Source organism: Felis catus, chromosome B3 (genome assembly GCF_018350175.1).
Source record: "Felis catus isolate Fca126 chromosome B3, F.catus_Fca126_mat1.0, whole genome shotgun sequence".
NCBI classification, from domain to species: domain Eukaryota; kingdom Metazoa; phylum Chordata; class Mammalia; order Carnivora; family Felidae; genus Felis; species Felis catus.
In genome coordinates this window covers 79983684-79999609 of record NC_058373.1, presented here as the reverse complement: position 1 = coordinate 79999609, position 15926 = coordinate 79983684, and the positions used below count along the sequence as shown (strand labels likewise).

The following is a 15926-nucleotide window of genomic DNA, read 5'->3' as shown; positions in this document are numbered from 1 at the left end:
TTTGCAAATCACATATCCAATAAGGGATTGATATCCAAAATATATAAATAATTCATACAACTTAATATCAAAAAATCATGTACGGGGTGCCTGGATGGCTCAGTTGGGGAAGTGTCTGACTTTGGCTCAGGTCATGATCTCGCAGTTTGTGAGTTTGAGCCCAGTGTTGGCCTTTGTGCTGACAGCTTGGAGCCTGGAGCCTGCTTCAGATTCTGTGTCTCCCTCTCTGCCCCTCCCTCATTTGCTCTCTGTCTCTTTCAAAAATAAATAAACATTAAAAAAATAAATTAAAAGATCATGGACAGAAGATCTGAGTAGACATTTTCCCAGAGAAATATGCAGATGGCCAACAGGTATGTGAAAAGATGTTTAACATCACTAATCATAAGGGCAATATGAAATCAAATAACAATGAGACATCGCCTCACCCTGTTAGAATGGCTAGTATCAAAATGACAAGAAACAACAAATGATGGCAAGGAAGTAGAGAAAAGGGAACCTTCATGCACTATTGGTGGGATTGTAAGTTGGTATAGCCTTTATGGGAAATGGCATAGAGATTTCTCAAAAACCTAAAAATAGAATTACCATATGATTCAGTAATTCCACTTTTGGGTATTTATCTGAAGAAAATGAAAACATGAATTTTAAAAGATACACGTACCTCCATGCTTATTGTAGCATTATACAATGCTACATTGTACAGTGGTAAAGACATATAAACAAGTTAAATGTCCACTGACAGATTTATGGGTAAAGAAAGTGTGCAGTATATTTTGAGAGAGAGAGAGCTCTGATAAGGGTGAGGGGCAGAGAGGAGACAGAATCCCGAGCAGGCTCCATGCCATCAATGCAGAGCCCCATGTGGGGCTTGAGCTCATGAACTGTGAGATCATGATCTGAGCTGAGATTAAGAGTTGAATGCTTAACTGACTGTGCCACCCAGGCACCCCAGAAAGTGTGCAATATATACACAATGGAATAGTCCTCAGCCATAAATAAAAAAAAAGATGAAATCTTCTCATTTGTGACAACATAGGTGGACCTGGAGAGAATTAGGCTAAGTGAAATAAGTTAGCCAGAGATAGGCAAATGCCATTTGATCTCACTGATATGAGAATCTAAAAAAAAAAAAAAAATTCAAGCTGATACATACAGAGAACAGATTTGTGGTTGCCAGAGGTAGAGGTGGGAGATGGGCAATATGGGTGAAAGGAATCAATAGGTACAAACTTGCAGTTATAAAATAATTCAGTTACAGTGACTATAGTTAATATTTTATTAGAATATAGTTAATACTATGTTATTGTGTATTTAAATGTTCCTGAGAGTAGATTTTAAAAGTCCACATCAGAAGAAAAAAATATTTTTGTTACTATGTATAGTGACTGATGATAATTATACTGATTGTTGTGATCATTTTGCAATATACATAAATATCAGATCATTATGTTGTACACTTGATAGTAATACAATGCTATATGTCAATTGTGCCACAATTTAAAAAAAATCTAGGTAAAAAATCTTCATCTTTTAAAGATGTATAGAGGTCAAGTTCTAGTTTTTCATTAAAAATAAGGTAGCTTAGTTTTGAAGAAAGTTTTCATTTATCTAGTTTGGAAATTAAAAAAAAAAAAAAAACCTTTCTACATCAATCATGAGAATCACTGATTATACGTACCAGGGAGGAAAGGAGTTGATTTCTTCAACAATATTTGGTAGATATACATTAAAAAAGCTTGGTATATTTTAGGAGAAACAAACAATAGTCTCCTTGCAAAAAGCATTGCATTTTCTAAAGCACTTCTCATATTTACTTACTTGGTTCTTACATAAAGGTAGAAGAAACCAGGGCTGGTGTTTTCAGTTTGCAAAAGAATGAGGTTTAGAGTAGGCCCAAGAATGAAAGGGACAGCCAGGACTGTAATATGAGACTCACTCCAATATAGTTGTCTTCACAACCCAATAAACTGTTACTATTATATATCTGTAGGAGTATTGTGATTGGGATGCAAACAGTTTTTTGTTAAGATTCAATAAAAAAATGAACAGTGTTTAGTCATATTTGTAAACATGAAGATTTGGTATCAAGATCTCAGAAATGTGTATCAGGACCAGAATATTTGGCCAAGAAGACATTGGAAACCATCAGCTAATATCATACTTAATTGTGAAAGACTGAATGCTTTTCCCCAAGGTTAGGAACAAGACACAGATGTCTGCTCTTGTAATTCTTTTCAACATTGTGCTGGAGCTTCTAGCCAGGGAAATTAGGCAAGAAAATGAAATAAAAGACATCAAAATTGGAAAGGAAAAAGTCAACTGTCTCTATTTGTAGATGATATGAAAATCCTAAGGGATTCACAGAAAACTATTAGAACTAATAAATAATCTCAGTAAGGTTGAAGGATACCAGATCAATATACAAAAATCAATTGTATTTCTATGCACTTACAATAAATAATCTGAAAATAAAATTAAGAAAGCAACTCCATTTACAATGGCATCAAAAAAGAGTAAACACTTAGGAATAAATTTAACAAAACAAATGTGAAACCAAATTCTGTAAACCACAAATCACTGTCAAGAGAAATTAAGGAAGACTTAAATAAATGGTAAGATATCCCATGTTCATAGATTGGAAGATTTAATATTGTTAAAATGGAAATATTCTCTAAGTTGACTTACAGCTTCAGCATAATTACTATCAAAATCCCAGGTCAATTCTTCACAGAAATTGAGAAACTGATCCTAAAATTCCTTTTAGAAATTCAAGGAACCTAGAATGGTCAAACGCTAATGAAAAATAATATCAAAGCTGTAAATTTCACACTTCTCAATTTCAAAACTTACTATAAAGTTACAATAATCAAGGTAGTGTGATACTGAAATAAAGATAGACCTATAAATCAGTGGAATATAATTAGAATCCAGAAACAAACACACACACTTATGGTCAATTGATTTTTGACAAAATGTCAAAACAGTCCAACATGGGAAAGAATAGTCTTCTCAGTAAGGACTTTCGGAATGGCGGAACATTTCTGGGCAAAAGAATGAAGTTGGAGTCTTACCTCCCTATAAACAAATTAACTCAAAATGGAAAAAGTGCTTAAGAGTGTGAGAACTAAAACTGTAAAGCTTTTAGAACAAAAGAAGGGGAAGTCTTTGTGATCTTGGTTTTGGCAATGGTTTTTTAAAATAAGACACCAAAAGTGCAGACAACAAAAAAGCAACAGATAAATTGAACTTCATCAAAATTAAAATCTTTTTTTCTTCAAAGGACACCATCAAAAAAGTGAAAAGAGAACTCAGTGGTTGGGAGAAAATGTTTACAAATCATTTATCTGATAAGGGATTTATAGTTAGAATATATAAAGAATTATTAAAACTCGACAACAAAAAGACAAACAACCCAATTAAAAAATAGGCAAAGTATCTAATAAACATTTCTTTAAAGAAGATAAACAAATGGCCAATAAACACTTGAGAATATTCTCAACATCATTAGTCATCAGGGAAATGCAAATAAAACCCAGTGAGATACCACTTTACACACACAAGGAAGGTTATATTTTAAAAAAACAAACAAGCATTGGTGAAGATGTGGAGAAATTGGAACTTTCAACATTTCTGGAGAGAATATAAAATGGTGCCTCCACTTTGGAAAATAGTTTGGCTGTTTAAACATAGAGTTACCGTATGACCCAGCACTTCTATTCCTAGATATATATTGAAGAGAAGTGAAAATGTGCATCCACATAAAAACTAGTACATGAGTATTCATAGCATCATTATTCTTAATAGCCAAAAGTGGAAACAATTAAAATATCCATCAACTGATGAATGAATAAATAAAACGTGGCCTATCTATACCATGGAGTATTATCGCTCAATAAAAATGAATGAGGTAATAATACATGTTACAACATGGATACACCCTGAAACATTATGCTAAGTGAAGGAAACCAGTTACTAAAGCCTACATATTGTATAATTCCATTTATATAAAATGTCCAGAATGATCACATCTAAAAATACAGAAAGTTAGATTAGTGGTTGCCCTAGATTGAGGGGGGTTGTGGTGGGAAGAAGAAAGGAAAGTGACTAGTAATAGATATGGCATTTCTTTTAGGGGTGATGAAAATTTCCTAAAATTAATTGTGGTGATGACTGCATATATCTGTGAATATACTATGTATATGTAAATGTATCATTTAAATTGGTAAATTGTATGTTATGTAAACCATATCTTAATAAAACTCTTACTAAAAAAAATAAAGACAATGACATCGGTCCATTCTTTTTTAAAAAAATTTTTTTCAACGTTTATTTATTTTTGGGACAGAGAGAGACAGAGCATGAACAGGGGAGGGGCAGAGAGAGAGGGAGACACAGAATTGGAAACAAGCTCCAGGCTCTGAGCCATCAGCCCAGAGCCTGACACGGGGCTCGAACTCACGGACCACGAGATCGTGACCTGGCTGAAGACGGTCGCTTAATCGACTGCGCCACCCAGGCACCCCAACATCGGTCCATTCTACAAATGTTTCTCTCTCTGATAAACAGAGCCTTAGTGATGGAAAGAAGATGTGTAAAGCTTCAGCAGTACTTTAGTGGATCCAGTCTGGATCCTCATTGCTTTCTGGCATTGGGAGGCCACAGTGTCGTGTTTGAAGTGTCTTCTTTTATTTGCTCTTCTTTTGCTTGGATTCTTTGGATGCATAATGGAAACCAAGTTAAGTTGGATCAAGAGAAAAGGGAACAATATCATAAGGATATAGGTACATCCTACAATACCCCAAAGAAGGATTACAGTTGGGTCTGGGAGCCATGAAGCACAGCTTGGAAAACCATTCGGGTTCTAAGAAATTCATATTCATATTAGTATTCAGTCTCTCTCTGGTGTGATTTTCTCTGTTTTCAGTCCACAGGGTGAAATTTGGACATCTTTTAGCTCTTTTCCTAACCCAGTGTCATTAGAGCTACACAGAGAAATGAATTGGCTTCTCTTGTCTCCTTCTAGTCCAATTAGCTATGGTCTAGGAGTGGGATCATGTCTTCTGGATGTCTGTCTTAATGAGTCTGAGGGAAGTGTGGGAAAGGGTAATGACTTGTGGCTTGATCAGATATTTGAGAGTCTAGCATGCTTAGGCAATACTAATAAGGATAACAATAATGATAACAGTTCATGTTATGGAGGATCTGCCTGTCTTAGCACTGTGTAGGTGCTTCACATTATAGTTCATTAAATCTTCCTAATTCGTTGAGGTCATATTATTAGTTTTATTTTATAGATAAGAAAATTGATACTTGGGGGAGGTTACAAGTTTTCTCAAGACTGATTCTAGTCCTCCATATGATGCTGCCAATTCTTAATAGCCCTATTCTTCTAGCTTAGCCTAGCTCAGCCCAGCTTCTGCTTTTTTCTCATACTTCTGTAAAGACACAGGGATATGGGGAAGACAGCATTGACAGTGGTTATTCTGGTAATCTAATTCCAGCCACTCCAAAACTTAGTGGCTTATAATAATAATTTATTATGATATCATAGTTCTGGGAATTCATGAAGCTCAGCTTGGTTCTAACTTGGGCATCTCTTGGGTGATTGCCATCAGATGGTGGCTAGGGATGGAGTCATCTAAAGGTGTGACAGAGCTAAACGTCCAAAGTGTTTTTTGTTTTCATTCCCTTGTCTGGTGCCTGAGTCCTTTTCCATTCCATGTGGTCTCTGTCTCTCAGAGGAGCTTGTACTTCTTTTTTTTTTTTTCAACGTTTATTTATTTTTGGGACAGAGAGAGACAGAGCATGAACGGGGGAGGGGCAGAGAGAGAGGGAGACACAGAATCAGAAACAGGCTCCAGGCTATCAGCCCAGAGCCTGACGCGGGGCTCGAACTCACGGACCGCGAGATCGTAACCTGGCTGAAGTCGGACACTTAACCGACTGCGCCACCCAGGCGCCCCGGAGCTTGTGCTTCTTACACGGAGACTGAGTGCTCTACAAGGGAGTGCCTCGGAGTGAACATTCTAAGAGGAGGCAGAAGTTGCCAGTCCTTCTAAAAGCTGGGTCTGAAACTGGCACAGCATCACTTATTCTATATCTAGTGGTCAAAGCAGTTGCAGGCAACCCAGATGCTAGAGATCACATGAACATAGGAGGAAGAAAGGAATTGTGGAAGCCATCTTTGGACTCAAACTCCATACTGTTAAGTGAGAAAGTAGATGTAGAATCAGCATATTAGTAGGAAGCTAATGGTGTGACAGAGTAGGATCTTTCAAGATAAACATAGGCTTACACAAGGGGTCTACTCTCTACATTTACCTTGACATAACTGGGAAGGACATTTCCAAGAAAACCTTTTGAAAGACACAGTTCCCCCAGCTATCCTTTTATATATTTTGTGTTAGCAAGACATGATATCTAGGTGTAGATATTAGTTTTATCCTCTGATTTTTAGCCTGTTCCTAAACCATCCTATGGACATAAATGTCCCAAGAGGAAATAAAAGCTAAGGCTGTAAGAGCTGGAGTCATTTGCTCAGTTCCTTTGCCTGCAGGTAAACCATAACAAAGTCACAACTATAGTATTTCTGTAGAGGTCCACCCTAGTCTTTGATTTGAAGAAGTTTCCATAAAACCCATAGGAAACCCACTCTGAGATACAGTCATTCTTTATGTATGACCTAAGTCCTTCATGCCATGTGTCAGTCACTTCCCTGAACCCAACTCTCTCTGCCTGGGAATCAAAGCATTCACATACTTCAGAAGGAAGTTATTTCGATGAACTAATGAATGGTTACAAAGGGCTTTGAAAGTATAAATTGCAGCATAAATACTTAATGTCTATATAAATACCTTTACTTCAGCCTGAGGAGGGCTCAGGCTTTTTGAAAGATTTCAACCTTAGGGAGTACCTCAGTAGTGAAGATAAATCTCCTGCTAAGTGAGGATAAAATGATTCTTGCCTCTATTATGTATATTATTTATTGCAAAGGCTTTTCTAAAATAGCAACATGGCAAATTTTAGACAGGCAAAAAAGTATTTCATGCTTCCCTTAGATTCTCTAAGCTCTTTCAACTAAGTCTGTGTTCAGTACACATTTAAAAAATATATATAATTCACAGATATTGGTGTTGAGAAATAGTGTGCAAGTGCTTTTCTGCATATGATTTTTTTGGGGGAGTGGGAAAATGGAAAGAAAATTTGCACTGTATTTTCACATGATATTTTCCTCCTCTTTGATTTTTAAGGCATTATTTTAAAATGAAGGACATGATTTGGAGCATGCCTTATCAAAAATTATTTTTTTAATACTTAGAAATTGGAAAACAATGTTTAGGGATTACATTAAATAAGATATGCTTCTTTAAACAAATAATTATTACCCATCCTTTCTGCTGGTGAAGGTTAAAGGAAGAAAAGGATGTATCACACACACATCTGGGGCTTATAGTTATCCTACATCTTTGCTTCATGGTCTCCTTTCCCTGGAATTATTAGTAGGTCAACAAAGATAAAGAATTATTTAGGATCTCAAATTCAGAGGAATTAAGAGGTAAATAGAGGAGGTTAAGGGCCCATATGGGGAATCGCTTAGGAAAAGACAAAAGAAGCTTCCTTATGGGGGCACTATGCTACTCCCTTGATGCCTTTATCAATTGGTAGAGCTTCATGAAAGAGTAAAAGCAGCAAAGATGGAGGGATGGATTCTTCCTGAGGTTGAAACTGAACACAACAGATCTTCACATCCTTTGATATTCTATCTGAGCACAGAGAATTAATCTTTGTTTATTCTTTTTAGCCTTTTATACCTTCTATAGTTGAGGCTTGAGTTGCTATAATCCAAAATGGCGGGCAGAATAAATTAAATGAATTTGATGCAGACTGCAATCAGATGAACAGTGTATTGTCTGTAGGAGAGTTTTGGAGAGCTGTTTTGTAATTAACCTGCAAATGACATATTCAGATTTGATTAATCTCATGTGGTCAGTAGATAAACTTGAGTTGAAGGTTATTGTTTTTTATAATCAACGATAGGCCCTTCTCTATGATATGTTTGCAGGAGAATGTTTAATAATAGAAATAGCAAAATGTTGATCAATGCCATGGTCAGACATTTGGTTCATTTTCATAAATAAAATGTATAAAATATTTCACTATATTTGATATACAGAAGTTGATTTAGGTTCATATTTATGCATTGTGAAATCATATCTGTATGTACAAATATGTGTATTATATGAAGATTTTATAGATGTGTTTGTAGATACATAGGGGGACATATATACCTTTTATGATAAAAAGTCATATAGTTATTTAACCAGAAGGATTTGGTATTCATTTGATCTCTAATTTGTTCTTTAAATTGGTATACATGATATATCTGTATGAATATATATAAACACACACACATATATATGTATAGTTATAGATTGTGTCTAGTACATTGGTAGATTTCAATTCAGACCTAAAGATTAAAATTTTAATTTTCTCTCATTCTTAATGAAATAACAAAATAGTAGGTCCCTGTGGCGAGATATGAAAAGTATTGTATAGATACCCACTAAAACATTTGCAGACCTCCTCAGTTTTCTGTTTTTAATGTGATGAAAATTTGTACAAATAACAAAGAAAGAATGTCATGGTAATGAAAACATTTCCTATACATGTATTTTAGAAGGAAGCTAAATCAAAGGTCTTCAAAGAATTACTAGGGTTCTTTCTAGGAGGTTATTGACAAATACGTAGTTTGTCTCTGGAGTTTGTGCCTCTTTCACAGATTGGTGTATTTGTGATCCCACCGGCAGAATAAGTGTCTGTAATTCATTTCTCCTTGTTAACTAGTGTGCCTTTGTGTGTAGGATGATTGGCAGCAAACTCGGCTGAGTCCCAACGGATGAGCTTGTTAGCAAAACCCTAGCATCCTATCTCTAATAAAGCATATCAGCAGTACATTTTGTCCTATCTATTAGCCTCTCTGTTTCTTTTTTTGTGAAAAGCTGAGTGTCCCTTTGAAGCAATGACAAATAAACCCCTGAACTGAAGTGCTAGGCTGCCTTACGGACAGCTGGATAGTAAATGTCACACCGTGTAGAGAATGCCTATTATCAGAGTGAGCCATTTGTTCCCGGCCTTTCAGTATCTTAATGTAATACAAAATTGCTAAATCAAGCCCCATGTCTGTGACAGAACATAATTAATGAGAAAGCAGGAGCCAATTCAACACTCTTTATTGGGACCTAATTGGCTCAGGCAACAGAGTTGTCACTCAACAAGAGACTTCCTTTAAAGCAATTTTGTTCTTGGTTGTATTACAGAGCCTATTAAATTGTCCCCTCCTTGATCACACAAAGAAGTATCTGCATGCAATAATTAGCTTTTCCAGGGGGAATTTTTTTTAACTCATGCAATACTGGATCATTTTAAAACTGTCTGAGAAAACACCCAGGCCGTGGGGATGTGCTGCCATACTGAACAGTACTGGAGGCTATTTTCCAGTCTGCTGAGGCACCAGGAAGCTGTGCTGCGGAAAGAAGAAAAAGAGCCCCAAGGAAAAGAGAAACGTGTTCAAATGTGGCGAGTGGGAGGATGATAGAGGGAGTGGGTAGAGGGAATTACTTGGAGGGGTAATCATAGCTCACTTCATAATCTGCAGTTTAAAGGAGCAAAAAATGTGGATACCTATATGTGCATATTTAAATGTATAGTGTGTGTGTGTGTGTGTGTGTGTGTGTTGTGTGTGTGTGTGTGTTTTGTTTTGTAGACATACCCACTCAGGAATGAAAATTATTACAAAGCTATGGCAGGGGGTAGAGGTTAAACATAATAGGATTGTCTGGAGCAACATTATTTTCATTTGACCATATCTCAGAGTTTTATGGGTTGCACTATTTCAAAACTGGTACAAATATTTAACAGCATGTGATTATTAATTACAACTTAAAATTTCACCTTTTGGGGGATTAGGCTCCTTTCCTCCCCCATATTTAATAAACCTCAGGATAAATTTATTCCTGGTATTTATATGATTGTTTCAAAACTGCTAGCCACCCCCCCCCCCACTCATCACAATATCATAGACTTCAAATAAATTTGCACCGTCTCTTGAGAAGTTTTAAGACAATGTGACATGCAATGACTAGAGACGGCAAAGAACCGAGCTTGCAGTTTACACTGGCATTTGCCTGGCAAAAAGGGCACAGTTGGCTAAGCTTGAGGTAAAGCAAATGGGAAAGTTGTAGGAAATATACTTCAAAACATTCAGAATTAGGCAATAAACAGTATGAGTTTGAAAAATGCAACAGTTGATTTTAGAAAAAAATTATTAAAGGTAGATTTAAGTGGAAACACTTTGTGCAGCCTAAATAAAGGCAAGTATGTAGTCCCTTTCTGGAAATAGCTGTCAATATCTCCCTTCTGTGCCTTTAGAAACAACGCAGACTGTCTAGTTTGCATGGCAGCAGCATTTGGTAGGATTTAGAGAGCTGTTTTCCTCGGCATTGTTACTTTCCTCAATGTGAAGTGCCAGATACTAGGAAAGGAAAGAAGGCAAACCTCTGAAATAGAGGAGAGCTGTGCTGTTCTCGCTGTGCTGTGTGCTTTAGAGAATGTTTTGCAGCTGCTGAAATCCCAGGGACTGTGCCACAGAGAGGATGGTATTGTGCGGCAGGCACTCTGTGTCGCGTATTTTAGATTTTCTAGCTTTTGCCGACATATTAGCCATATCAGTTAATTGTAATTTACTCGAGTAGATAGAGAAATCGCTGCATTTCCCCTGCTCTTAAACCTCCTTCTGACCAGTGAGCAGTTAGTCTCCTGAATGTACTCTAAATGTTTGAAAAATATTAGTTGTTATTCCATAGGGTAATAGAATATAAAACTAACAGCAATGCAAAAATATTAGTCAATAATGTCCTTTCCCAGGTGACTTTTGAACCTTGTGAAAGCACACATTCTCAACAAAGATTTATTAGTCGAGTTGGGGAACACATGATAATGATAGCAAGAGCTGCCAGAATCTAATTTGCTTTAATTAATCATTTGCTTCATAACACGGCAATTCTTCCCCCTCCCCCTGCTTTTTTTAACTGTCTAGATTATTTTAAAACATTAGATATTACACTGTGGATGACTGATGAAACTGAAATTGAATGCTATAAAAGTTAGATTAAAATTTCATTTAACAGGATAAACATTTTAGAGTGCAGAATGGTGCCGATTAGGTCAAGTGAGTATGGAGTGATAAAACAGTCATGGAGTTGAGAGAAAAAATATTGTCAGAGGGCACTCAAACAGCTGAATTTAGTCTAATTTAAATGTTATAGCAGTAAAAAAAATCATTGACTAGAAAACCTCTTATAATTATTCTTTGGTATTTTAGCAACACAGACTGGTAAGAAGTCAGAGTCTCAGTTTAAAAACATTTATTCATTTAACTGTACAAACAAGCTTTGGTTCTGACTGGAAGCAGTTCCCATGGTTAGGGCCAAGAACCTTCAGTGGAGGGCTGAGGCTGAGCCAAAGGCCACACTGCCTGACTCCCTTAAGAGATTAAATGGCCTATCTTAGATTCCCATGAGGGCCAAGCCTCCAGATATAGATAGTGTTCTTCTAAGCAAACACTTGTGTTCAGAAGTCTTGCAGACTTACTCCATTTTGTTGATGACTTGATGGACAATTTTAGCACTTAACTCTTACCTTTGTCTTTGTAAGTCTTCCCCATTAGTTGGTTGACTGTTTAGGTGGGACTTGGCTCGAGTAAATGTTGAGCATTCTCTAAGAGTTCCCCATTATCTACATGATAATCCTAACCTCTTTTCCGTGTCATCCAAGACCCTTCATGATCCGGCTGCTTTATATATATATTACATTAGAGACAGATTGATAGATAGATAGATAGATAGATAGATAGATAGATAGATAAAATACATACCCAGCCCCATTTTGGCTCCTATTCCATTTACTCACTACCCAACATTTTAACTCACCATTTATAATATGCTACTTGTATTTCTCAATTATGTCCCACCAACTCAAGTTCCTGTGCCTCAGCCTGAATGTTACTCCTCAGACAACTTTTCTTGCCTCTTTCATATGCATATTGCTGACCTTATATGGTTGCTATAAGTATTGAGTTAATTTATTCAGTATGAACCTGACACAAAGAAAACACTATGTAAATGTTAGCTGTTATTGTTAAGCACTCCCTACACTTTGTACAATTCTCCCAGATCAACCACATTATAATATTGTTTGTTCTGTGGCTTATTTCTTGCTATATTATGATCCTCTTGATATATATTGATCACCTCTGGATCCCCCAGTGTAACACAATGTCTGGCTACCATGTAGTAGGTGCACAGTCAATATCTCTTGCATGTTGTAAACTACTCTGTAGTCTGGTCACTAGCCAATTTTTAATAAGTATGTAAGACCTTAAATGAGTGTTTTTTAAAGAGGTAGACATTTTGTATGGGTGAATAATGTTTTTTCTCAAGCAAGTTTTCATACTGCTTTCAGAATCATTTCTAAAACCTCAAAGAAAATTAGCACTAGAATATTATAGTCCCATCTCTTTTTTTCCAAATAAAAACAGTATTCTCCAGGACAATTGATTCATTACCTAATTAATTAAAAATGATAATGAATTAAAATAGTTTTAGAAAATCCGTCCTCTACGTATGAAAATTTGGCTCTCATGAAAATATTCAGAGATATCTCCCAAGTGAGTTTACGAATGACAGCAGGCATGGAATGAGTTTGTTTTCTCTCACTGCAGTCCTTTGATGGAGGCTCTATTCCAATACTCTATTAAACTTCTAAGTTCTAGAATATCCTTAAAATAAACAAACTATTTCATTTCCTTGCCTACTCCGTAGATTTCACCAAATACAATTACAATTGTAATTGTAGACTGATACAGCATAGTCCATTAGGATGAGAAAATGAGAGAGCTGTGAGCCTTATTCTGATCCTCATGGATATTTTAGACTAGGAGAATCACCTATTTTGGAATTTTGGAAGGAAAGGAACATTGACATCTCCTGCTTTAATAGTGGAAAGCCTTATCGACTCTTATGGTCAACCCCCCCCCATTAAGTCATATAGTTCTTTTCAATCCCCTGACCCTAAGAAGTTGGGGTGTCTACTGTAGCTCAAGGCACATCGTCATAATAGAGTCATAGGAAGTGTGTGCCTAGAAGCAGGGCCGAATCAGATTTATGCATCTCCTTGCAGTTTTCTCTCCTAAAATACAAGGGGGAAATTACAAACTGGTATTGATTTGACTGACTTTGTATCTCACTGAAATGATCCAAGCAGAATGGAATGCACTGTCACTTTCTTGGTTCAGAATTTCTTAACATAAAAAATGGGGGCTGGTGAGTGGTGAGTAACTCTTGTGGTCCCACAGGGAGCATTGTAATCAAGGAGAGATCTGTACAGTGTTAGAAGGGTCTTTATATCCCCTCTACCTCCCTGCAATATGCACTTGCAGAATTGGTTAAATGAGCCACCATATTCTGGTCAATATGAATAGGCTTGTAAGATGCTCAGTTTGATTTAATGGCCACCCATGGACACTTCCATACGCAGAAGTTCAGTCTGAATAAAGCTCTAAAAATTCAACTATTCCATTTGGCATTGTAGCTGTATTTTAATGTCCTCTTCAGAATTCTCCGTTATAGTAACATCTCTGCAATCAGTCTCGCATAAAAAGACCTGTTTGTAATAAATTGGTCAGCCTCTTATGTGCCTATCTTTCCTGATGGGATATAAAACTATAAGATTGTTCCTTGTAGACTAGGCTGTAAGATTTTCAGTATTACTAGTGTATCTCTACATTTGCACAAATGACTTATTTCAGGCTTTATTTCTGTTTCGAGTCTTTGTTTTCATTTTATCTCATAATTGTCCTGAGGGAGGAGGAAGCAAATGGATTGTGCTTGTGAAATATAGGTCTATGAGAGCCATTTAACTGAGATGTAGTTTATGAAGAAGTCAGTAAGTGAAAAATAAAATTGTTCCATCTTCTGTCATCCTTTCAATTAAGAGACTTATGTGACAGTTGTGAACTGTAGTGCCCTGGACAGGAATGTTGGCAGACGTAGAAGTGTGCCATTGATTTTTGTGAATATTCTGAGGTGGAATAATCACATTGCCTTGTTAGTATATAATAATCACCCAGTGCACAGACCCTAGACCTTTGGAATCACTCAAAGTTTTCATTAGAGAATCAGCAGTCTTTTAGACTCACTATGGTGTACCTCAATGTTGAAATTGCATATTACAGGTTATGCTCCTGTAAATAAAGGACATTTTGTTATGCCCACACTCAGCTGTGTTTCCTACTGTGATTTCTTTACCAGACCCTGCTGTGACCTATTGGCAAATACAATGCATTATTGGTGAGCCTTTTTTGTCTGAACTTGATGTCTGTCCAGAAGACAAAAACACTGATTAGGTAGAAGGAGGATGAAAGTCCTTCAGGAACAGAGTGACTCTGGACCTCAGCTACAAACTGCAGCTTATTCATAAATGTCAAGAAACAAAAGGTGAGGACTAGTACATCCTGTCTTGAGGGTGCCTTCTCATCTATCTCTGGGAAGCATGACTGCCTTATGGATTGAAATTTAATGGGAAATGACAAAATATAATCGCTGGGCTAAATTTGCCAAGGCCACTCTGATTCAGTTTTAAAAGGGAATCAAATCTAAGGCCATCTTTTGCCTCCATTTCTCTTGGAGGGTTCTCTGAGGGACCCAAGGATGGCTCACTTTCAGAAATACTGGTGGGGTTATTATAGAATAGGAAGTTTCCCTAGACCTCATTCCTATTTCTTAGTGCTTCTTGACTCTTCACTCAAAGTGCTTGGAATAACAATCTCTTCAAGACATACTGGTATTCTAAGTTGTCATGTAGATGAGGAAACTTTTTTGTCCTCCAAGAAATTTCTTCTCCCTGGTCATTTAATGGCCTGTAGGTATAGAATCCTACTAGTGAAAAATGACAGTTATGAGATTTTCATTATGAGCTTTCTTGGTGAGGCCAATCAACAAATATTCATAATGACATCAACAATTTACTGTTTCATTTATTATAAGTCCCCTTTATAAACATTCTCAAGTTATCTATACTTGGCAGATAAGGAAATGTAAGTTCAGTAACTTGGCAAAACCTCTTTGTTGACAGTAGCTGAGAGCAAGCTTTTGAGTTAGACAATCCTGATTCTGCTGCTTATTAGCTTCGTGCACTAGTTGCTATTATCCTTCTTCATCTGGTTTCAAGTTCAGTGTTTCTTCCATTTTACTGTGCTACCAACCTCAAACCATTACCTTACAAATTAGCTGAATAGAAGGGGAATGTATTTTCCTAAATATGTAGCACAGGTAGTGAATTTTAGACCCTGTTTTGCAAAGAATGGTAGAAATTATAATTGGTTTTTTTCCAAAGCAAGAAAACTTGCTTGAAAGAGAAGCAGTTGTTCTGCTGCTGCACTCTGTTGGCTGAGGATACAAATCTTATCCTTCTATTCTAGCAAAAGAGAAAGACACTGTTTTATACCTGCTGTATGTGGAGTCATTAGGGGTTAGTGATGTTTCTATTAAAGAGTCAACACTGTCTACAAGAAGAGGCTGAAGATGACCAGTTTTAGACAGTCATGTCTAATGCAGAGCATGAGCTTTGGAACAATAGCATTTTCCCCTTTTTGCTTTATGGCAGTTCTCTGATTAAAGGCCAGGAAAACTCTGTTGAACTGTGAAGTAAGGAAGGATTAAGAAATTGAATATGATCAACGTATCCAGCTGTACCTTAGAGAACATATACACACGCAACACACACACACACACACACACACACACATACACACACACACACAACAAAGCAAAACAAAGAGCAGTTGACTTCAGTTCTATTCATTAAAA

The 15926-nt window shown here is 36.6% G+C and overlaps 1 long non-coding RNA gene across 4 annotated transcripts in view; it reads left to right on the top strand.

Moving 5' to 3' along the window:
* Positions 1-15926, top strand: part of LOC123386035 — a 141081-nt gene that overhangs the window by 67140 nt on the left and 58015 nt on the right. For all 4 annotated transcript variants that reach the window (XR_006599489.1, XR_006599490.1, XR_006599488.1 and 1 more), the window contains one exon: positions 14370-14555. This is a non-coding gene — a long non-coding RNA (uncharacterized LOC123386035). The remainder of the gene's footprint in view (positions 1-14369; positions 14556-15926) is intronic.